Source organism: Oenanthe melanoleuca, chromosome 23 (genome assembly GCF_029582105.1).
Source record: "Oenanthe melanoleuca isolate GR-GAL-2019-014 chromosome 23, OMel1.0, whole genome shotgun sequence".
NCBI lineage: Eukaryota > Metazoa > Chordata > Aves > Passeriformes > Muscicapidae > Oenanthe > Oenanthe melanoleuca.
In genome coordinates this window covers 5,792,004-5,815,134 of record NC_079356.1, presented here as the reverse complement: position 1 = coordinate 5,815,134, position 23,131 = coordinate 5,792,004, and the positions used below count along the sequence as shown (strand labels likewise).

The 23,131-nt window shown below is 48.2% G+C and overlaps 1 long non-coding RNA gene across 4 annotated transcripts; it reads right to left on the bottom strand.

Annotated features, from left to right (window-relative positions):
• Positions 1 to 1,423: 1,423 nt before the first annotated feature.
• On the bottom strand, positions 1,424 to 17,177 carry LOC130262267 (uncharacterized). Of its 4 annotated transcripts, none has more exons than XR_008842087.1 (4): positions 13,380 to 13,537; positions 10,268 to 10,388; positions 4,551 to 4,706; positions 1,424 to 1,940 (listed from the first exon to the last, which is right to left on the bottom strand). It is a non-coding gene; the product is annotated as an uncharacterized LOC130262267 (long non-coding RNA). The 4 variants fall into 4 exon arrangements; XR_008842084.1 differs by lacking the exons at positions 1,424 to 1,940; positions 13,380 to 13,537 and adding exons at positions 2,954 to 3,948; positions 16,460 to 17,155; XR_008842086.1 differs by lacking the exon at positions 1,424 to 1,940 and adding an exon at positions 16,460 to 17,177 and having other exon boundaries at positions 3,969 to 4,706; positions 13,380 to 13,474.
• Positions 17,178 to 23,131: the final 5,954 nt, after the last annotated feature.

The following is a 23,131-nucleotide window of genomic DNA, read 5'->3' as shown; positions in this document are numbered from 1 at the left end:
AGCCCTCACACCCATTATAAAACTTATATTATGAAATATTTATCATCTAGAGTGCAGGTGGTGGAACAAAGGGGTTATTCCAAAGCTGGAAAGTGGGAGGGGAGGTGGGATATGGTGATAAGTAGCAACATTCTAAATGTTTTCTAGAGCAACAAACTGCCCCTCAGGCTCCAAACAAAGCACCTTTGCCATTTCCCAGTTGACTGTGCAACATGGAGCAGATCCCATCCAGCAAATTGGCTGGTCAGCCTTTCTCCTCAGCTGTAAATGAACTATTAGGAAAAAACAGGTAATGAATGATGATATTGGTATTGTGATAGTACTCAAGGCCTTTTCAAGGGTTAGAGCCCCAGTACAATGCTGAAATCTCACATGGGAGGCCCTGTGGTTTTAGTGAGATGTGTGTGGATCACAGAGAAGGAAAACACCAAGATATTCTTCTTCAGAAGAGTTTGGAAACTGTGGAATGTACTAGAACAAAAATGGATCTACATCCTCTCATCAGAGGAGTTATTTGATGGAATCCTGGGTTCTGGAAAGACAAAGGAAAAGAGGGGAAAAGCCCAGTGTTCTATTGATGCCCATGGTGTCCTGCAGCACCAAAACACTTGGGTGTTTCATTTGCACCAAACTTTAAAAAGCATGAACTGGAGGGAATTGTGCCATTTAATCCCAGAACATCTCAAGCACCCACCTCCCCAGCCCCTTAAGATAGGTCAACATCAGGGAGCAGAGTCCCCCCAGCTCACTGAGCATCACCAAAAGTTTAACCACGTCACTTCAGGAGCCTGAGGAGCAGCTCGGGTGCATCCAGGCGAGGATCCTGAGCTCACACCTCTCTACCTGTGTCCGTCTTTTGGAACCCCCTCCAAGGAGCACTGTGTCAGACTATGAAACCCGGTGTTGATAGTAATGTGAAAAGCAGCCTGGATTCCCCAGCCACCCACACAATGAGGAGACACTCACTTTACCAAATGTTTGTGAAAGCTGCAGCAGATTTTGGAATACGCCTCATCAATGAGGCCCTGGCACTTTACTCAATACTGAGGCATTCAGTGAATTCCCAGCCGTGAGGACTGGGAAGCAGATGACAGCACAGTTCTTAACAACATTGCCACCTAAGAGCTGAAAATCCTCCCGCCAGTCCCAGGATGTCGCGACCATCCATTGGGACAGGCAGCGACTCTTCCCTGCGGCACATCCTCACTTTTCCCACCCGGAGCCAACCCTCCTAAGGATAAGCTCCCTTCCCTTCCCTTCCCTTCCCTTCCCTTCCCTTCCCTTCCCTTCCCTTCCCTTCCCTTCCCTTCCCTTCCCTTCCCTTCCCTTCCCTTCCCTTCCCTTCCCTTCCCTTCCCTTCCCTTCCCTTCCCTTCCCTTCCCTTCCCTTCCCTTCCCTTCCCTTCCCTTCCCTTCCCAGCACGCTTCCCCGGCTCGCAGATAGGCTGGGGAAGCAGCGCTCACATGGCACTGCAGGCCACCGCCACCGCGCTGCCTGCTCCTGACTGGAAGTCTCCTTCATGAAGGTGGCCGTGCCATTTAACCCAGCACTAAGGCAATTTAGGAAACCTGGTCTAGATTAGAGTACTAGAAACAGGAGTAGTGCCTCCCCCCTCCACGAAAAGAAAAAAAAATCGGGCTCTGCCAACTGTGTGATGGCAAATATGGACTGAATCGTTGACATGGAAACCGGACTAAAGTCAGCGCTGCCTCGGCTCAGCTCGCACACACAAGTTATCATTATCCAGCCTTTCCCTGGCTACAAACACGGACTGGATCCGCCTGCCGGAGCGGCTGCAGCTCCCGCGGTGAAGTCTGGAGGAGCACAGGCAGGGCAGGGCGAAGGGAGCCGGGCAGCAATGGACGGAGCTGTGAGGGGAAGGATGCTCGGCGTGCGGGGACGAGAACAAGAGACCCATCTATTATAATCCATGGGGCGCCCTGCAAAAGATGAAATGGAGCCGCGAGGGTTATTGGCTGTACCTCAGCTTCTCTCATAAGCTTTTTGCTAAAGAAAATCACATTTCCTTTCAGTATGTTTGTATTTGCCCAGCCTATTCCTTGCAGTGTTATAGCTGCTGTTGTATCTGGGTTAAGCACTCTCCTTGTGGCTCTACCACCACTAAGAATGATATTATTTGAATTATTTGTTTGCTGGGCATCATGTGAGACAACGCTCACTTATCCACTTCAACATAATGCTAAAATATTGTATAATCTCGCTTTCTGGGGAAACACAATGGCTCTGCGCCGCGAGTGCCAGGCGAAGGTAACTCTGTCCCTTCGCTGAATGCAGCAGCTCAAAGGCAGGCGTGGATTTTGCGGGGGTTTTGCTGCTTCCCACGCCAGGTTCCCTCGGGCAGGGAGGGAGTCCCGGCTCGGCCGCCCCGCGAGAGCCCGCTGGTGACATCTGACAGCGAGCTGCGAAACTTTGGATGCATTTTAAGGCAGGAAAGTGGACTCGGCCTGACTCGAGGAAATGCATTATTTTAGCAGCGCTGGCGAGGAGGAGGAAAAAGCGAAGCGGAGTTTGCGGAGGGGAAGGGACGCGGGCGCGCAGCCCCCGAGGGCCGGGGGCACCGGGGCCGGTGCCACGCGTGTCCCGCACCCGAGCCACCCCAGCGGGGAAAAGGGGCACAGCGCAAGTTTGGGGGGCACGTGTGTGCGGCTTGGGGGCTAAGCGAGGAGAGCAGCGCTCGCCTTGCAGTGAAAGTAAGGGTGGGGGTGGAATTTAGTAATTCCGGGGGAAATTGGGGGATATCGGGAAGGGGAGGAAGACAGTAATGAAGTGCAGGGAAAGATGAACCCCGTTTATTCTACACCCGGGGCTGCACCCCGGCTGCCCTCGGACACCAGCGCTCCGGTGCACTTGGGGAAGGAAGAGTAAATCTACTCTTGAAAAAAAAAAAAAAAAAAAAAAAAAAAAAAAAGGCAAAAGAAAAAGAGAAAAAAAAAAAAAAAAAAAAAAAAAAAAAAGGGCAAAAAAGAAAATCAAAACGCGGACTGGAGTTTGCAAAAACCCCTGCACTGGATCCGGAGCCAACCGTCTGTTTTCCCTGAATCCCACCAGATTTGGGAGCTCTCGGGTGGGTTGGCAGAGTGACCGCGTTCTGCTGTGAACCCCACTGTGAAGAGTTTAAAAAAGGGGGAAAGAAAAGGCTTTTAAAGCTGCGAAAAGAGAAAGACCTGAACTCTGGGCCTGGATTTTCCCACTGAAGGAAAACTTATTGTGTTCCTAGTCCTTGGGACCTGGCGATGCCGTGCGGGAAGGGTCAGAGCAGGTTCTCCTGTCTGCAAAAAGCTGTCCCTCGGCCTTTCCCCCACCTCGGCTCCTCTTTTCGGTGGGGTGTAAAAAACAATCCCCTCCCGTGAAAATCTACCCTCCTAAAGTGTATTTTTAGAGAAGTTTGAGTTCAGGCGTCACGGCTGGGGAGGGGAGGTGCTGCGGGAGAGGCAGGCGCTGAGAAAGGAGGGTTTTTTCCCCCTTTTTATCAGGCTCTTGCACTGCCATTTTCCCGAGGCAGGGAGGGAGCGAGGGAGGGAGAGCGGAGCGACAGACAGCGCTGGCGAGGAAGTTTCTCACGGCAACTGCGGGCTGGATCGGGAACGGAGCCTTTTGTTCCCGGCAAGTTCCGCAGGAGAGAGAGTTGGAGCCTGCTGGAGAGAAAAACCAGCGGAGAAATAAAATGGAGGGAAGTAGGAAGAGAGGAGAGAGAGCTGGTGCTGGGCTGAGATTAACTGCAGAGCACCGCGCTCGGGTGTGCGCAGCATTTATTTAGAAAGTTGGTGTGGTAGCCTGAGGCAGAAATCCCTCGTTAAGTGCATGGGAATGAGTGAGAGACCCAAGGACACGCAGTGCCGGGCAGGAAGTGGAATTTTCCAAGGGGTTCACATCCTTCGGCGCTCTTCTTGCCAAGATTTGCTTTCCTCGCTCGATGAAGGCTGCCTCCTAGAGACACGAGGGAAAAGGCCTTAAAAATGTGGCGTGCTCTAGGCCTGTTTAAGCGGAATAATTAAAGGTTGGGGACACCCTCCCTTGGAGACTGGAGCGCGGTCTGAAGCGCAGATGTAATTTGGGGTACTGCCCTGCCTCCCCTCTTTGTCCCTTTCTCCCCAGTGAGTGTTGAAACACGGTACATTGTGACCACGATCTCGGAATGGGGTGAAAAGTCACCTAAAACCCAGCCCCCCCTCGATTTAGTGCTTAGACACACATCCAGTACATCCCATATTCATATCCACAACTGGGTTTGTCCCCCTGCAAACGCCGCTAATCCTTCACCCCAAACCACGAGTGCCCTTTGCGTGTATGCAGACCCAGAATGTGAAATAAACTTGTCTGAATTAACCCCCAAATCGCTGACAAACATCCACCCCTTCAGCAGGCACCCAGGAAGGGACCAGACCTTTAATCCCCTCATTATTTGTACACTCGGCCCAGGTGGAATTAAAAAGTTGGAGCGTGATCACGAGGAGAGGAAATTTTTCAGCACAAGTTTGGGGTTTAGTGAGGTATCCCGAAAATACGGTCTAATTAAAAATATCCATCACCTTGTGCCTCCCCGGCAGGGCAGGGCAGAAGCTCCGGTGCCCTGTGAGAGTGCAGCGTGGCTGTGACAGCGGCTCAGCGAGACACCACGTGGGAAAGGCGAGCTCGGGATTTAAACGTGCTTTTCCACTCTGGCCATGAGGGAGGGAGAGTCTGAGCTGGGGAAAAATAAATAAATAAATAAATAAATGTTTAAAAAAAAAAAAAAAAAAAAGGCTTCGCGTGGAGCTCAGAAGCGACCTCTGTGGCTGCCGGGGACAGAAGTTCAAGAGCCCAGGCTGGGAGCGCGGAGCAGATGCGGCTCGGGAAAACGCAGCAGCAGCACAAATGGAAAAGGGGGCTCGGGGTCGGGGCAGCCCCCCACGGAAGAGCCGTCCTGGCCAGGAGAGAGCGGTCCCACCTCCCCCATCGGAGCTGGCTCCGTGTGCAGCCCCCCCGAGCCCTGCGGGTGCCCGGTGCCCGAGCCGTGCCCGCTCCCGGTGCCCCCCGGCCCCGCCGCCGTCCGCGGGCACCGCTGCCCGAGCCCCGGGGCCAGCCCGGAGCAGCCCCCGGTTCCACCGGGCTGAGGGGCGGCCCTGCCCCGCCCGGTTCCCGTCCTGCCCGGTACCCCAGTCCTGCCCGGCACCCCCGTCCTGCCCGGTACCTCCGTCCTGCCCGGTACCTCCGTCCTGCCCGGTACCCCCATCCTGCCCGGTATCCCCGTCCTGCCCGGTATCCCCGTCCTGCCCGGTACCCCCATCTTGCCCGGTATCCCCGTCCTGCCCGGTATCCCCGTCCTGCCCGGTATCCCAGTCCTGCCCGGCACCCCCATCCTGCCCGGTATCCCCATCCTGCCCGGCACCCCCATCCTGCCCGGTATCCCCATCCTGCCCGGTATCCCCATCCTGCCCGGTACCCCCGTCCTGCCCGGTATCCCAGTCCTGCCCGGTATCCCCGTCCTGCCCGGTATCCCCATCCTGCCCGGTATCCCCGTCCTGCCCGGTACCCCCGTCCTGCCCGGTATCCCCATCCTGCCCGGTATCCCCATCCTGCCCGGTCCCCGTCCTATCCCAGAGAGCCGCCCCGCACCGGGACCTCTGCGGGCCTGGGAAAGTTTAACAGGGAAACGTCAGGAAGCATCAGGCAGGAATTTCATTGCATCCCGTGTTTTATGGTGGCGTTAACTTTTACATATCGGGAGTAACTAGCAGCGAGGCTGTTAAAAGCAGATTTAAATAACCACCCCCCTCCCCCCCTTTCTCTCCTTTCCCAAAATGGTCCAAATCCGGTTTACCTCTGACTCGACCCCCACCGGGACAAAGCACAAACCCCACGGTTTGTCCATGTAGGCAGGAAAACACATTAAAACCCGCATATTAATTAACACGTCAATTTAAATAAATATAATTTTGCAATGGTTATTTTGGGCTCTGCCCCTTCCTGCCCCCCAACTTTGTTTTAGTAAAGTGGGGAAACATACACAGAAACCTTCCTTGCAGTAGATGCTTTTTTTTTTTTTTTCAAACGGAGCCCAGATGCTGGTCAGGATTAAGGTTACACCAAACACATTCTACATTGCCATTTTCCAAACAGAATAAAGCAGATGGAAAAGACGGAAGAGGATAAAGCAGGAACGGAGCAGCAGTGAAAACTGCAAACCCTGCACTAACGCTGAGAGGAGTGAGCTGGGATGCCAGGAGAGGCAGAAAGAAAGAAAGCAGGCGTAGTACCGCTGCTATCACATTCCTCATGGTTCAAATGAGTATCTCTAATTAAACAGCTGTCAGTATTTGGGCTTTAAACCTTATATTCAAAAGGGGAGAAGGAAATTGATCTGCAGCCGATCACTGTGTCTCCTCAGGGCTCAGTTCTAGGAGATGTGAGAGCCACTGGCCGGGGGCCATCACAGTACTTAAGTCTCTGAGTAATTTTTAACATCAGCAGCCCCGGTGATTTTAGGGATCTACTCCCTTAAAGTTAGTCATGCACTCAGCACTTTGCAGGATCCGCCCAGCACACTCAGAGCAGCTCTGAGCTCCAGAACATGAGTATCTGCACATCTGAGGAAACAAAGAAAATCCTCTTTCCAATAGGCTAAACATTTCTCCTTTATTTCTAAGAAACACCAGTTCGTCCATACTAGGAAATTGGATCAGACTGGAATAAAATCTCAAAGGGAAGTTAGTAGAATCTGTGCTTATTTACAAAATGCCACCATTTGGCAAATTCAGATTTTAGGTGAAATTCTACAATAGTGGTTTACTCAGCACTGTGACTCAGATACATGATGTGCTTTGAAAATCTCTTGCAAAAACTGACTTTAAGAGATTTTATTAGTATTATATAGGCACACACACGACACAGAGAAGGAACACACAAACTATTAAATATTCATGCTATGGGGAGAACACTTAGTAACGTCCCTTCATTCCAGCTGTACAAAGGCAGGCACAAATAACTGCTGAAAAAATGACTAACCCAAAACAATCTCAATATTCCACATAAACAGGGTGTTGAGCAGCTTGTAAACATTGGCCAAGAAAGGGTCAAACAGAAATTGTCCTTATCTACCTTTCAGCAGTCTCACATAAATGTGTAATTCCAATCTGAATTCTGTAATCAGCCCCCTGGGAGTGTTGGGACTTCCTACACATTCAGGGTCCCTGTGTGGGGCTGGGACCGATTTTCTGCTCCAGGCCTCCACCCCCTTGGCTCAAGCAGCCTAAAAGTCACCTTCTGAACATCACAAGTAGGGACCTCAGTGACATTTACTCAGAAACAAAAATTCAAACACATTCTGACCAGCTTTGCTAGAACTTTCAGAGTTTTCAGCAGTGGGACTGTGAAATGAGGTCATTTTTATCTATCAGTTATCTCTGCCTTGAGAGAGGCCTGTGATCACACCTCAGCAACAGCACTGCTGGTAGAGGCTGGGGTATCACACACATGTGCACTAAACAAAGGCATTGGCCAGAGCTTCCTCCGTAAAACCCAACCCCAGAGCTACTGAAGAATGGTAAAAAAGACATAATTTTCAAATATTTAAAAAAGTATTTAGTATATCTGGCAAAACAACAAAAACCCACTCCATATCCAAACATGTAATGGTTGTTGGTTGCATCCAAATCTTTAGAATTAGATCCTGAGTGAAACGTGATCAGAAAGAGTCAGAGTCATTACAGCTGTCAGAAGAGGTGCAATTAGCGGTATTATGAAACAAAGTATTTAAAAAGATGACTTTTCCCAGCTTCAGGAAACATAGTTACTGACCTGGGCTTTTCCTGTGCTGTGTTCAGGCACTCACCCAGGACCCTGCAGCCCTCCCTGAGCAATCCCGACCCTCTGCAATCACTGCTTCCCTATTGTTTCACCTACCTGGTCTATTTATAAAGTATTTTGTGCAGGACTGCCTCATATATGTGTGCAGAGTGCCCAGCATGCTTCATGTTCTGTGTAAACAGAGGGCTGAGAGCAGTAAATAGTGCTGAGGCAGCACGAGGAGCAGAACTTCTGCAGGGCTGCAAGGAGCCCCTGGCACTTATCAGCATCCCACAGGATAACGGAGCCCTGCATTCAGCTACCACTGCTCAAGAAACTGCTCTTTATCATTATGCTTTAAAGAACTTTGCAAATACTTCCAAATTATTTTTTTTAAAGCATGTTTAATAGCCACAGTGCAGCAGCTTTCTTTAAAAATATAAAAAAATACTAAACCAAAACACCCGCCAATAAACAAAACCCAACCAAAACATGAAGCACTACAGCTAAGCTGTGATGCTAATGAGTGTATTTATTTCCACCACTTCTAGAAGTACAAAAATAATCTAAATTTGACATCTTATTATTGGGAGAAAGGAAAAAACTCACCCCAAAATCAAGCCAAAGATGGTGAAAATAATGTCCAGACAACGAGAGGCTAATTAACCTGACCTCGATGAGATGTAAAACTTGAATTCTTTTTCCTCAGGAGGGGGAAAAGGTATAGAGGAAAGCAAAGAGATAAAACACAACAAAGGTTGCAATCATGCCAGACAAAGCTAATGTCTTTCTTTGATAGGGCAGCAAATTTTTCTGGGTAAAGGAAGACACAGTAGATCTCACCCACCCCCAATCAATAAAGTGTTTAGTGCATCATGTAAAAATACCAGTTAAATTGGAAAATATGAAGGTCAGTGCAAGAGAAGTTTTGTGGGAAGAGAATGACTAAAAATTCAGTGCTAGATTGGGCTGAAGTGGGAAGTTTTGGGCTAGAGAGTAAGTGCTGTGGAAGCTCCGGCAGCTCTGGTCTCAGAACTGGTGCTACTGGTGGGCTTTAAGTGACAGAGCACAAGGAACTGAGAAAGAGTGCTAATACAGCTGGGTACAGCCAACACCCAAAGGCACCAGTGCAGGAGACTGGGATTGAAGAACTGGATGAGGTTCTGGAGCAGCACAGCAATGCTGAGGAATGGGCTGCTGGAATGCAGTAATGAGATTAATGCAAATCACAAGGCTGTTCACATGGTACTGACAGCCCAAACTCCTGTAAACTGGGCATTCACCACAGTTAGCAGGGAAGGATGAAGACTCAGAGGTGTTATTTAGTCACAGAAATGAAGATGACAAACAGGATCTAAAGACCAGGTAAGGCACATCCAGATGTTATGGCAACAGCTCTCTCACAGAATTTTGGTACAGTTTCTATTCAAGAATGACACATGAAAACTGGAATAATCAGAAAAAGCTCCCTGAGCTGGTTACAAGAGCAAGGAATCTGTCAGGAGAGAAGAGTGCAGCTTCATTTCAGCCAACTCAACAAAGAGAGGGGTGATAGGGTGAGTTTGCACACACAAACTATGGCTTGAAGACAGTATTTGAACTTGAGTGTTATGTTGGCAACAAACACGTATCTAAAGACCTGAGTACAATTAAAATGATTGCTAGAACAGGATATCTTCTTATTAGAAAAACTAGATTTTAAAGAATCCTTCTTTCCTTTGGGGAACACAGACCAAGTGGAGAACTTTGACAATTTTGTCATTATTTCCCCCACTTTTAATGAAAAGAAAATCTCTGCAATATTGTGAAGATGCATTTATGGTGATTAAAAACTATTCAGACACTGTAGTGATAAGTGTAACAAAAATCCATTACAATTAGTAATTCTGTATTTACTGCAGCACTTGAATTATATGCAATAAATAAAATATGGAAGCAAACATCAAATAACAAGGATAAAAGAAAACTCTGAATGAGACAAGAGTTTGAGAAGGCAGGTTGTATGATTTGATTTATAATTAGAGTTGGATTAGGGTGGGCAAAAGTGTTAGAAGCACAGGCAGGAAAACTGCAGAGGCTGCTGAGCTCGCTGGTAAATTCATCCGGGTCACAGGAGCGTGAAGCAGCAGGGAACAGAGGGTGATGAGTGTGGGCCTGGAGCACACCCAGCTCAGCACATTCCCTGGGGCAGCCAGGGCTTGGACACTCAGCACTGATACTTGTGTGGCCCAGCCTGCACACACTGCCACTGCCACTGTCACTGTCCCCTGGACAGGGAGGGTTCCTCTGCCCTGCAGGGAATTCTTCTGAGAGAGAGAGTCCCAAAATCCCAGAGGACTGCAGCTCCCCAAGACCACAAAAGCTCACACCATAGGTCTGGTTTTCCTGAAGCCTTTCTGTTTCCATCATAAGGAACCACCAGGAACATGTGTCACCCATTTCACTCATCTCACATCTCTTCCCATCTCCACACAAAATGTACCTGCTTCAGCAAAATAGCAGCAAACCAGAGCTGGGATCTTCTGTCCTAGGCGCCTGCCCACTGGAGATGTTTTCCATCCCACTGTTCTGAGCTTCCTTGCATCCACCACCTCTTCCTGTTCCTATAAACAATAATACACACAAACTGCATCTTCAGTTGGGGTGTTTTCCTCTTTTTTCTTTCCCTGTTTGTTTTTCTCAGTGTTCTCACCAGAGGACACCTCACAGCCATGAATTGTATCTTCACATCATCAATGTTTTGGACCAAATGAGAACCCCAGAACTTACCTGTTGTTGTTCTCTTCACATGCCTTCCAGATTTAATTTTGGCTGAAATATTCTCAGCTGGAATATCGTGTCCTTTTTTCAGGTTCCACGTTAGAAAATAAAAGCAGATGCAAAGCAATTGGAAAGAACACAAAGAGAGCAACAAGAATGCTGGGAGGCTGAGGAAATCTAACCCTGCAAAACAAACTGGGATGCTGGATTTGCTTAGTCAATTGGAAAAAAAGAAAAAGAGAAAATAAAAAGGGGAGAGCTCACAGTAGAATTGAGAGGGGACAAAATACCATTAGTCCATTTTGTTAAAGGACAGCAATCCAAAGTTCATGGGCACTGGAAAACAGAAGCGGAGATGGACCATGTTAATTCCTCAAAGCTCCACAACCCTTGTTTGATCCACAGACTGCACATGGCAAAAACTCCAGGTAATTTCTTAAGCCAAGCACAAAAGTCATATATATACATTAAAAGAAGATCCCATGACAATATTCTTGACATGAACCCCAGAGTTTTCAGTTAGAAATAATCAGAAATCTGCTCTTCCACAGGTGACTTCTGCACGTTAAGGGATGTTTTAATGGATTTACCACTTTCTCCTTCATGAACCTTGCAGCCTTTCAGAAAAGAAGCTGCACAGGGAAAAAACCAATGGATATCAGGAGAAAAGGAGTAGTCATTTGTCAGGTTGACCCACAGAATCCCCAAATTCCTGAGAATTCCCTGTCAACACATTGTGAAAAACAACATACAGCTGAGTAGCAGAACACCTCTCTGTGGGATAACTGCCCAGAGTATCTTGAGAGGTAAATTAATACAAGAAAAAACCAAGCACTGTGCACCCGATTAACAGTGAAAATACCTGAAATCAGCATAACAAAGTGGGGTGAGTGCACTTGTGCTCAGGATGGTTAAACAGCTGTAATTAGATCAAACAAACTAGATTGATGTATCATCCCTTTGTAGCTGTGGCCTCAGAAGGCAGGTCAGGAGCTAAGTTCAGTAAAACAGTTTTAGTGCTGCAGCTTTTATCTAACAAGGCACAGCCACACACTCACTCCAAGGTAAATACAACTCAGGAGAACTGCTGAATTCCAAAGAAAGAGTTTCCAGAGAAGATGCTGGTTTTTAATAACAACCTGAACTTTTGTCAATAATAAAACTCTCCTAATTAATTCAATAATAGACCCTTTGTATAAAGACTGCACAGAATTTTGGTTACAAATTCATTCAAGGTATTTGAAGGTCTTTATTCAGTTGCTTCCCATTCACTTAAAGTGTCTGCACAAAATGGGTGAATTCTAATTTGCTTTGTTCTCTCAGAACCTTTTAATTAAATTTTAAGAAAATTATGTAGAACAACATTGCATGAAATATGGCCACTACATTTCAGAGATGAGCAAAACATAAGGTAGCAGATGGTATGAAGAGGATATATGTGAAGAAATGTAAATAGCAGGGAACCTCACCAAATCAAAGACGTGAGGCAGGACTGAAAGCACCTGCAGGACCCCAGGGAGAGCTGAGGAGATGAAGCAGCCACTGAGCCCAGAGGTATCAGCCTGTCCTTGCTCAGAAATGACACCACACCAACGTGATGCTCTCATCTGCTAGAGGGACCCCAGGAAACTGAGGGAGGTGAGATTCTTGAGAAGGGTCCTTGGAGTGAAGATGGGAGGAGTGGAGGGAAAGGATACCAACTCTTCAGAATTGCAATGAAGACATCACAAAGGAGCTAATAGTAGGAAATAACCTTATATTGAACACAAAGGAGATGAATTGTTTAAGTTAGGCAGAAGACCAAGCAAAGAGAAGCCAAGTGTCATCAGAAGAGTTGTGAGCAGCAGAAACACAGTGACTCTGGCACTGGGAGGGGATGTCACCTGTGTGTGAGCATTGTTTGGTCCAGGACCTGCACTCAGGTCTCTGAGCTGCTGTGGCTGCACTGATTGCTGCCTGGGTGCCACCTCTGCCACAACAGAGCCAAGAAATTAATGAGAGGATTGTGCCATATCTGTGGATCAGAGCAGAGCCTGAGTGAAGCAGCTCTTTCTAACCTGATACAAAAATGTATCAATACCAGCCCAACACTGTTAAAGAGAAGCCACCAAATACTAGAGGATGTTTAAGGGTGAAGGGAGGCTCCCTTGAGGAGCAGGGCCCACCTGATATCTGCAAATTCAGGTGAAGGAATAGCTGGGAAAAGGTGACCATTCCAAACATTTGTATTTCAAATAGTTGGGAAGCACATTCCCACAGCAGAACTCCACAAACCTCATGGAGCCTAAATCACAACTATTCCCAATTTGTATCTTCCTCTGGTCCAAGCTCCATTTGTCTGGGTGATTTATGAGGTGAGCTCTAGCTGTGCAAGGCTTCTCTCCTTCTGAATGGAGGAACAATTCAGATAAGGAACAAATCTCTTCTGAGTGAATAGAGGAAACTGGACTTAACTGCACTAAGGTATTCATTGTACATCTAGGCCAGAGGAAGTTTAGCACTTCTAATACATATAACTCTCTGTAGAGAGCTACCAAGAAGAGCAGAAACAAAACAAAACAGATTCACAAGTTCCTTAATAATTTAAATTAAGCCACTAAAGTAACAGGAAAGAAAAAGCAACAGATATCTATCAATTCCAGTGGCTGATTCCAGCCATCCATGGGAACTGAGGAACAGTCTGTGTCCCCTCAGGCTGAGGGACAGCTAAATTGTAATCACATCACCTCCAAAGGGCACTGCTTTCCTGGCTGCTCATTTCATAAATTGTCTAGAGGTTCCTTGTCATGGAAGACATTGGATATAATTACAGACAAAAAAAAAAAAAAACAAACCTCACAGGCCTGGTCCTGGGTAAGGAGCTTTGGCAACTCAGCAGCTCAGGGATCATTAGCTCTTTGTAGACAGGAGCCCAATGCTAATAGAAAAACTGCAACAAATAAATAAATCTCCGTGGTACAACTCCCACTTAGAAGTTTGGAAAAGATAACATAGAATTCCTGAAAGGCAATGAAACCACAGAATTAAATTTTTAAGTGCAAACTCCAATATTAAGTCATCCATTTGCAACTGCTGGTGGTGAATCCATCTACTCCAGATGGGAAGAGGTCACACTCTTCTTTTTCCAGGGCAAGTCTATGAATATTTTGAGTGATTAAAGCTCAAATCAGGTGTGAAAATGAAAGACCAGGAAAGCACATGGAAAAGAAACCACACTCACAAAGAGAGATTCACTCAGCTTTCACTGTGGAATCAGGAAAGGCCCCTTCCTTCCTGTCCTGCCACAAAATACAGGTGAGCTCGCACATTTTTTCCCCAAGAGTTGTCACTTTTAAAGGCGTATTGAAATCTTATTTTTACTTTTTAGGTCTCCCTTCCTCTATTGGAGATGACCTAAATTTTGAGCTGAAGCACTCACAGCATCCTCGCTTGGAATAGAAAACAACAGCAAAAAAACATTAGGCTGTGAAAAGAGGCAAAATAATAGGAGGGAAAATTACAGTGAAGTCCTCCCTGAATAAGAGGAGGTCACAAATGCTGCAGAAATAGAAGCTGAAGTGGTGCTATCCTGAGCCAGGGGACACAAAGTGGTTGCATTTGCAGCTCAGGCAGAGGCCAGGTGGGCAGGATGTGAACTGAAGCAGTTCTGGGAATACCCAAGAGCTCTCAGCATCCCCTGCAAACACCGCTGTGCTCCTGCTGCAAGAAATGGCACAGACACCAAAACCCAAGAGCTCCTGTCACCAAAAAACCCTACAAAAACTCCACTGCTTTCTAGGAGTGCTCAGATGGAATCTGACAGCTACAGCAAGGGGTGGAGGCAATATTTTAAATGTTAAATAGAAAAACACATATAGAGCCCAATGACCAGCAGCAGAGACTGCTGAGCATTCATGCAGCTCACCATTGACAAAACAAACCCAAAATGTACTTGCAGATCCATTGATTTTGCTTTATTTTATCATCTTAAATAGCCAGCAGAAACTAAGATTATAATCTGTGCATTTTAAAAATTCCATTCAACAGATGTTAATAAACAGACTTGAGCCAAATTTCAGCCTCCCAAAAGGTTATTCAGCCAAACGGATATTCAGCCTGAGAACTTTTACAAATGGATGATAAAGTCCCGCTTTTCCCCTTGTAATCATTGCTTTTCTGAGACACCAAATCCTCTCTTAGCCTCATTACAAGTTCCCACCAGCATAAAATGTATTTTTAATTCCCATTTCCTATAGTATTGTTTCACAAAAATGGCATTTCCCAGCACAAGACAACTCTCCTTCACTTCTTTTTTATGTCACCTCCTCAATACGAAAGGATTGTCTCAGTGACAAGGCTCTGTTCTTCTAAAAAGATGAAAAAAATCCGAGTGGTACTAATAAATATTTACTTAATGTAAAGAAAAGGGAATTCAATAGTTAAGGATGAAAATTACAGGGGGGAAAAAAAAAGGTGTTTGAAAAGGCAAGGCTGCAAGAAGTTCAGTGCTGTTTATGAGAACAACTGCTCAATGGCTCCTTCTGGGACACAGCGAGATGACTTCTTTAAAAGTATGGTCTAGAAATACCCCCAAATCACTGAAATTATAAGTCACCCGAGTATTTCAGCTGCAATTCAAAATTAAGAAATATCAGGACACATAATGAAAATGGTGGAATGAAACCAGCATTGCACTGACTTGTCTATGTTAAAAGGGGAAGGGGGGGCTGAAGTGAAAGGTTTTATTTTTACTTAATTACTCTCAGTGCTCCCTGGGGACTCCTTCCAAAGCGTATTTTGTATTTGGACCTAAATGCAAGCAGGATTCAGCCTTGATCTTATTCCTTATGACAATACGTGTCTTAAATTAGAAGTCCCACAACTGGAATGTTGACACCACTGCTGCTTCCTCCAGCACCTCAGAGTCCCTCCCGTGTTATCATCCCATTAACCCGGGAAGCAGTGAGAACAGACTGCTCAAAATTAAAAAATCCATCCACAAAATAATACTTTCTGAGCTCACAGCATCTTTTATTCTTTTCTATGTATGTGGAAATGGGAGAGTCTCAAAATACTTAAAAAAAAAAAAAAAATCAACAAACCCACCTAACTTCAAGGTATTGTGAACTGATAACATATTAATTGAGTGAGCATCCACCTGTGATACAATTTAAGAGTGTCCTACTGCAGCATTTCACACATATTCAATCCACCTTCTGGTTACAGCATGCAAGTTTATGGTATGTAGAAGGAACAGCAGAGCTGGTTAAAGATTTTCTCTTGCTTCACATACTCTGCAAGCTTCTCATTAACTCATACATGACTTTAATCAGTGCTGAAGCACTCACTTCCTTCAGCATGCAGCAGGACCGGGCTGGGGAAAAAACCCTCCATAAAATATTATTGTAACCATGAATTAATAAAGAGAAGGGCAACGTTTTCCTAAAGTGGCTGCTGATTTTCATCTCTAAAGGGTTAAACCAACCTTCGCTGATCCAGAAGAGGTAATAAAATAGAACTTTAAGGACAAAAATGGAGCACTTCAAGAGATTATTATGAAGAGCCACATTCAAGAAGACAAAACCTTATTCTTAAAGCACAGATGCTTCTGAAACAAGAGATCGCACGTTTTTAACAGCGCACTGCCAAGCGCTTATAATGAATAAGCAAAACGAGGGGAATCAGGGTGGTTTTTTTCCTTTCTCCTTGGAGCTCAGAGGGAAGGGGCATTCATGGATGTGGTAGCACTTCTGCAGGGCTGTGGAGCTAGGGTTGGTCGGTGTGTAGGGGGAGAAAACAGAGTAAAGCCTGAGAAAAACCCATCAGAGCTCCTGTCCTCCCCTTCCAGCGTTAATGGGAGGGATACGAGTCCATGGGAGCTGCAGTGGGGGATGGTGCTGGCGGAGGGGGTGGGGAGAACCGAGCGAGGCCTTACAACCATCAGCAGCTCTTGTTCTTGTTCCTTTCAGCCTTAGCAGGAGGATGTGAAGCTCACGCAGCCGGCAGCGGGATGGGGGGGAAGCAGCGCAGGATCATAGTTTAGCTTTTGTCCCCTCTCCACAGGGTTAATAGGAGGACACGAGTGTCACCGGGATAAGGGCAGGGCCGGAGGGGGGGGCACGCCCGGGACCGCAGCTCCCCGCAGGGCTCTCGAGAGCGTGTGCTGGGATTTGTGGGGTCCTGTGCGAAGTCACCACACCCGCGGGCGAGCTGTGAGCGAGGGGAGGAAACACGGGGCAAACTTCCCTGAAGGCGGCGGCTCCGCTTATCCAGCACGGCGAGCCCGCGGTGCCCCGCGGGTGGGGCGAGCCCCGGCCTTATCTGCGGGGCGCAGGGAGCGCGGCCGCGGGCACGGAGGGAGCGAGGGAGGAGAGCCCAGGTGCGCTGGCAGAGGGAAAGGGGGCACGGGCGGCCCCGCGGCCACTCTGAGGGCGCTCCCTGCCCGCAGCGGGAGCGCGGGGCTGAGGCGCGGCCCCGGCCCCAAACCAGGGGAAAGTTTCCCCAAACTTTGGCGCGGGGGTCCCGTCCTCCCTCAGCGACCCCCTCAAGGCGCCCCCCCTACTCCCCTCAGCGGCTGTTCCCGCCCCCGCCGCAGGGGGAGGGGGGCGCTGTTCCCGGCTCCGCGCCGCGTTTTCCCGCTCACCCCCCGCTCCCCGCGCCTCCTCACTCCTCCGCGCCTCCGGATCCCTCCGCTGCAGCCGGCGCTGGGGCTTTTTCACCTCCCCCACCCCCATCACTTCATCCCGATTATCGCACTCGAAGCCGCGGGAGGATGCGGGAAGGGAAACGCTTCTCCCACCCCGTTCCTGTAACGGTGTCCCGGCTCAGGGGCCGCGGGACGGAGCGTTTTGCAGAGTGAGCGAGAGCAGGCTGTTGGGACTACTTGGCGCTCCTGCCACGGCCTCGGCGGAAGGAGCGCGCTTGAGCGAGAGGCTGTGCGTGCTGCGGCTCTCCTCAGCGCTTCCTGGAAACTCCCGCTTAGGAGCGAGGGGGGGCGGGAGCGAAAGAGTCCCAGGCCGGGAACTGGATGGGGGGCAGGGCACAGCCCCCTCTCCGTGCCTGGACGCCCCCCGAGCCCGCTGACACCCTCAGGCCGACCCTCACCCCCTCTTCTTGTGCAGATGGAGCAGGGAGAAGTAAGGTATAAACTCCCTCGTAACCACCGTGAAGGGTGGTGGGGGCTGAACCCCTTTTCCTGTCGCAATCCGGAAGGTGAAACGGCAGACCCCTTTTCCCCTCATAACCAGGGGTTTGGAAGAGCAGACCCCCCTTTTCCCCTCACAACCTGGGGTCTGGAAAAGCAGACCCCCCTTTTCCCCTCACAGCCTGGGGTCTGGAAGAGCAGACCCCCATTATTCTCCGCACAAACAGGGAGCGCCCCTCTACCCCCAAAACTGGCGGGTGGGGAGCGGGGGAACGCAGCGGGGTGGGTTGGGAGGAAAGAGACCCCCCAAAAAGAGCCCCTTGCCCCCCCAGTTCCTTGGGATGGGGGCGATCCCTGGATCCGGGGGGCTGGGAGCGGGCTGAGGCGGCGCGGGGGAGGGAAGGCCGGGCTGGTAAATGCAAAACGCTGGTACAGAAACATTTTAGCACAATCGGGCTGGAAAGCTCCGACTGCAACGGGCTGAGAACAAAAAAAAAAAAAAAAAAAAAAAAAAAAAAGAAAAAAAAAAGAAAAAGAAAAAGAAAAAACGTGTACAGGCTCCTTTGCTGCCCTCTGCCTGCCGAGGCTGCGGGGGAGCCCGGCCGCCTCCGACGCTGGGGAAGGGCTGACATTGCGTGAGTGAAAGAACGGAGGAATCCGGGCCAGTTCGCACATTCGTGGTGCTTCCACAGAATCAGTTAGGTTGGAAAAGATCTCTGAGATCACCGAGTCCAGCCTTTCCTGCCTCTGGGTGCACTGAGTTATCCTTTTTCCCATGTGTGGACGTGCTGTTCACCTCACTTCCAAACAACTTCAGTAGAGGGTAAAACTCCTTCCTGTTAGACTAACCTGAAGGATGTCTCCAAGCTGAGAGGCTTTTGGGGTCTGCACTTTAATATTTGAATTATTTAATGACACAACAGTACACATGCAAGCCACGAGGAGGAAAAAAAAAAAAAAAAAAAAAAAAGTGGAAGAAACAGGAGGGTAGAGTGAGTGTGCTGATAAATGCCTGTGATACACAAACACGGGCAGTAAATACCGTGTGGTTCATTAGATACGGACTGGGGTGATCCTGCCCTACAGTTAAAGGCCCCTCACTCTCTGCCTTCTCCAGATTGGTGCCTTGTACCAGCTCCTCTCTCCAGCTCTGCCGGTTCCCAGTTTGCTACCCTTTAAAGGTGGAGCTCTTGATCCTCTCTGGTGTTACAATTCAGCTCTTTGATGCCAAAGCCCCTTCCTCCACTGAATCCACAAGTTTCAGGGATGCTGGGGCTATACAGGAAAGGCAGGCAACATGTAATGAAATTATGTGGAAGAGAAAGATCCATTAGAGTGAGGAGATACCCGTAAATCCTGTTAGCAGCCAAGCATTTCCATAGAAATTTCCTGATTCTAGATGCCCAGCACCTTTCCTACGCTTCCATTTCCTTAACACCATTCCTAAATCCCTGTGTGGCTTCATTTACAAACCTAAACCCCAAATGTAAATGGAGGGGGGAGGATCTCTTTGAAGTCCCTCTCCTTGGGTTTTAGCTCTAAATTCCGTAGTTCAGGGTCTACTGGAAAGGGCAGCTCCAGCTCTTGGACCAGGAATCATCTCTTGGCTTTAGACTCCTCCATCACCTCTCAGTTAAAGATGAGCTGTTCTCATATATTTTAGTTATGTGCTCTTTGTTGTACTTTTATTCCTTTGCTCTTTGTACCCCAGTCGGTGCAGAACAGCTTGTAAATACATGGATTTATTCTGTCAGCCTCACGCTGCTTCCCTTAAACATCAAAATATTAAAACACAAAAGCTCCACGATTATTCATCAGCACATCGGTGACTTTACACACAGGCAGCTTTCTCTGGAGTAAATTAAAACAACTCCTTCAAAAAATTTGGGCTGAGATGGATTGTTTCCAGGTTCCCAAGAACTGTGAGGGACAACGTGCCCAATGCCAGGATCCTCTGAGTGGCTGCGAAAGGTAAAGATACACCTTGAGAAATCTTGGGTCCTGCAATTCAGTCCAGATTAATTATTCTGGATTAATTTTGTTCCAATAATGGTGTTAATTGCCCGCCTGACAGACTGTTTAAAATTTGAAACCATTTAATGACTGGTACATAAAGATTTTGCAGCTGGAAGTGGTTTTTTGATAACAGATCCAATATCAAATCTCTGTCCAGCTTCCCAGTTGTGTTGGCTCCCCAGTGCCAGGGTCAGCCCTGCTTGGTTTGCAATTGTGCTGTAAGTGATTCCCAGATCCAGGGCAGTATTTACACCTGTATTTTTGATGTTCTGGCTGACAACATTTCGCATTGTTAGTCTTATTCAAGTAACTCAACCCTAAGCAGACATTCTGCTGAGTCCAGACTAGCAGAATCCAGTAAAAAAGGTGTTAGTTTTATAAAGCTGAGCACATTTTAACCAGGGAAAGCTGAGTTTATGGGCCTGGAGTACTTGGGACTCGCTGCATCTGAAGAGATGTCACTGAAATATCACTGAAAGGCACTGCAGGAGACTCTGCTTTTCAGCTTCCCAGCCTTCTGCCAGGTCTCTGCTGGAGGATGAGGGAAGTTTACAGGAGCTTCCCAAATGGGAAAAAAAAAAAAAAATTTAAACGGTGTAGTTGTGAATCAGAGGCTGAGGAAACCCTGACATGTGAAGGGAATCCCACTGGTAGGGACAGAAACACTCCCGTGCCTGTGCTCAACCAGCAGCGCTGCTGCCCAGTCACAGCTCCCACGTGGTGAGGTGGAGATTGCTCGGGGATTATCCACCAAAGCAAACAAGCTGCAGGAGCCAGGCAGGTGCTTCTGGAGGAGGAGGATATTTCTAACACACTCCTCAGCCCTCCACATGGCCTGTCTGGCATCCAGCAAGGCTCAGTTAGTGCTAAGGCCAAAGGAATAAAATGCAGGTAGAAGAAGGTGTCTCCTCTCCATGGCTGCCACGGAGAGAGCACAAAACCACACAGAAATTTCCATGGCATCATGCTGGTTTTTCATAAAACACCCATTAGTAAAATTGTTTTCTTTGCTTTTGACAAATCAGTTCAAGCCCACACACATCCTGCAGGATACATTACAGTGGGGGCTTGAGCCTCTTTAATTTCTCAAACAGCTCTGTCGCCCCATTAGTGATCACCTACCAAAGCACTCCATTGCACATCCCTCATGACACAATCATTCCCAATATTTATGCCCTTTGTAATGAGAGGAAGATGCATTGTTGGATAAGCCGGATACAGCAGAAACATCAACAAAAGTGGCTGAACTTGATTCACATTTTCTGGTGCTGTTGAGTTGCCCTCTTACAAATCTTTCTGCTGTTCTCCTGGCCTCAACGGATTTAGAATGGTATTTCAAAGACCACTGATGACACCATTCAGTAGCTGGCAAGACAAAGAATTCATGGATGGAGTTAATAAGGGAGATAAAAGCAGTCTGTGCCCCAAACCCAACATTTTCACAGTGCACGTGGGCTGGTTGTGTGAACCAGATGCAGAGAGCTCCAGGGATGCTACTCTGCAATCCTACAACCCTAATTCTTGTGCATTTAAGGCTGTATCTGATTAGGCATTTCTGTATTTTCCGAGTATGTAATTATCTAGCACAGTACGTGCGAGTCATGGAGCAGACCCAGTTGGGAGTGGAGCACTGGGAAGGGGAGAAAAGGTCTGTACGTGGGTGGGTGGGTTTGTCCCTGTCGGTGATTGCAGAACCGGGGAGTAGAGTGTGGAGAAAAAAGCCTTTCCTGGAAAGAAACTGAGGAGAAATCCCGGCATTGTGCTGCGAGCAGTTATCACCTCCCTGCAGACCACGAAGGAGGTGATAACTAGATCCCAGATCCTTGTCAGATCCTCATTAGGAAGAAATTCTTTACTCAGAAGGTAGGGAGGCCCTGGCACAGGGTGCACATAGAAGCTGTGGCTGCCCCTATATCCCTGGCGGTGTCCCAGGCCAGGTTGGACGGGGCTTGGAGCAGCTTGGGACAGTGGAAGGTGTCCCTGCCATGGGCTTTAAGGTCTCTTCCCACCCAAACCCCTCTGCAATCCAGAGCACCCCCTTGGGTACAGTCCTGAGCAGGTGACAGCTGAAGAAATAGAAGTTTCAGGCTTCTCAGAGTTGAAGAATTAAGGAAATCCGAGTGTCCTTGCTGTAAGTGCAAGGTAAATTATTCATTCTCTCTCTCTCCCCCCTCTTTCCTCCCTCTAGTTCAGTTTTTCTTTTCATGCTTTAATCGTTTTGACACCAAGCTGTACAAAAGTAATTTAAAATTAACATGACTGACATTTGGTAGATAGCAGGACCCAGTGCAGGGCTCCACCTTCTACTGGGAGCTGCAGAGAGGGGCTCTGGATTGGCTGCAGGACCTGAGGCAGCTGATGGGGACTAGGGAAAAACACGGCAAACAATTAATTTGCTAATTTAGTTTTCTGTTTAATTTGAGACCAGAAAATTGTCAGGAACTCATCAGCCCACGAGCAAGGCTGAGTGGACTCGAGGCAGTGCTGCACTACTGGCAGCGAGGAGGGGATGTGTTTGATTAGCCAGCAGAGCAATTTCTCCTGCGGTACCAGTGGCGTTTCACAGCGTGTCTGGGCTCTGAGGTTCTGCCGTGCAGCTTTTGTGTCAGATCTCCCCAGCCTGGTGCATTTTGCACATCTGACAATGGTCTTTTTTCACTGGGACGGAGGTGACGTGGACATGTGTGCTGCAGAACAGCAGGGAAAAGTTGTCACCTCAAACACAGAATATGCCATAGCCCGTCACTAACCCGGTACCTCCTCCCGGCCAGCCAGAATGCTGACAGCGATAGCTCTGCACACCGTGAGCGTGATGGACCTGGATCGGGACTAATGTCCTTTGATAGGGAAAGAAATGCTCTAATTTGATTTCCTCCCTTCAGCTGCCAAGTGTGTAATTTCAGATCTGCGCAGAGCACGCCCTTTACGCTCGGGTTTGGGCCTATTTTTGATTGATTAAATTGAATTGTATCTATTTATTTCACGCATCCAATTCAGGATTTCACTAGTGGCTCGTCAGAGCGAGAACGTGCACATTTATCGGGAGTGAGAACTTAGCACAGCCCTCGGTTTCCTCTGCTGCCTTAGCCGGGGTTTGGTGCTGTGCGGGCGGGTGGATGTGCGAGGAGCTGGGAACGTGTGAAATCCAAGGCGTTGGTTGCCAGCAGAGGGAGCGTGGGGCAGGGCCGGGTTCAGCGGAGAGTCAGGAGCAGGCAAACGGGACCGGCTCCCGAGGAAGCGTCACTCAGCTCTGATAAAAAACCCGAGACTGCTGGAACATCAGCACGATTAGTTTCCTTAATCCAAATGAACCGAGAGATGGGATCTCGTTTGCAAATCTGGGACCTTCTTGGCCTCTCTAATTCACAGATCCCCTGTTCCCGGCTGAGTGATGCTCCCGGGAAGCCCAGGTCACTAGATGGTACTGTTGCTGTTCAATATTGACGC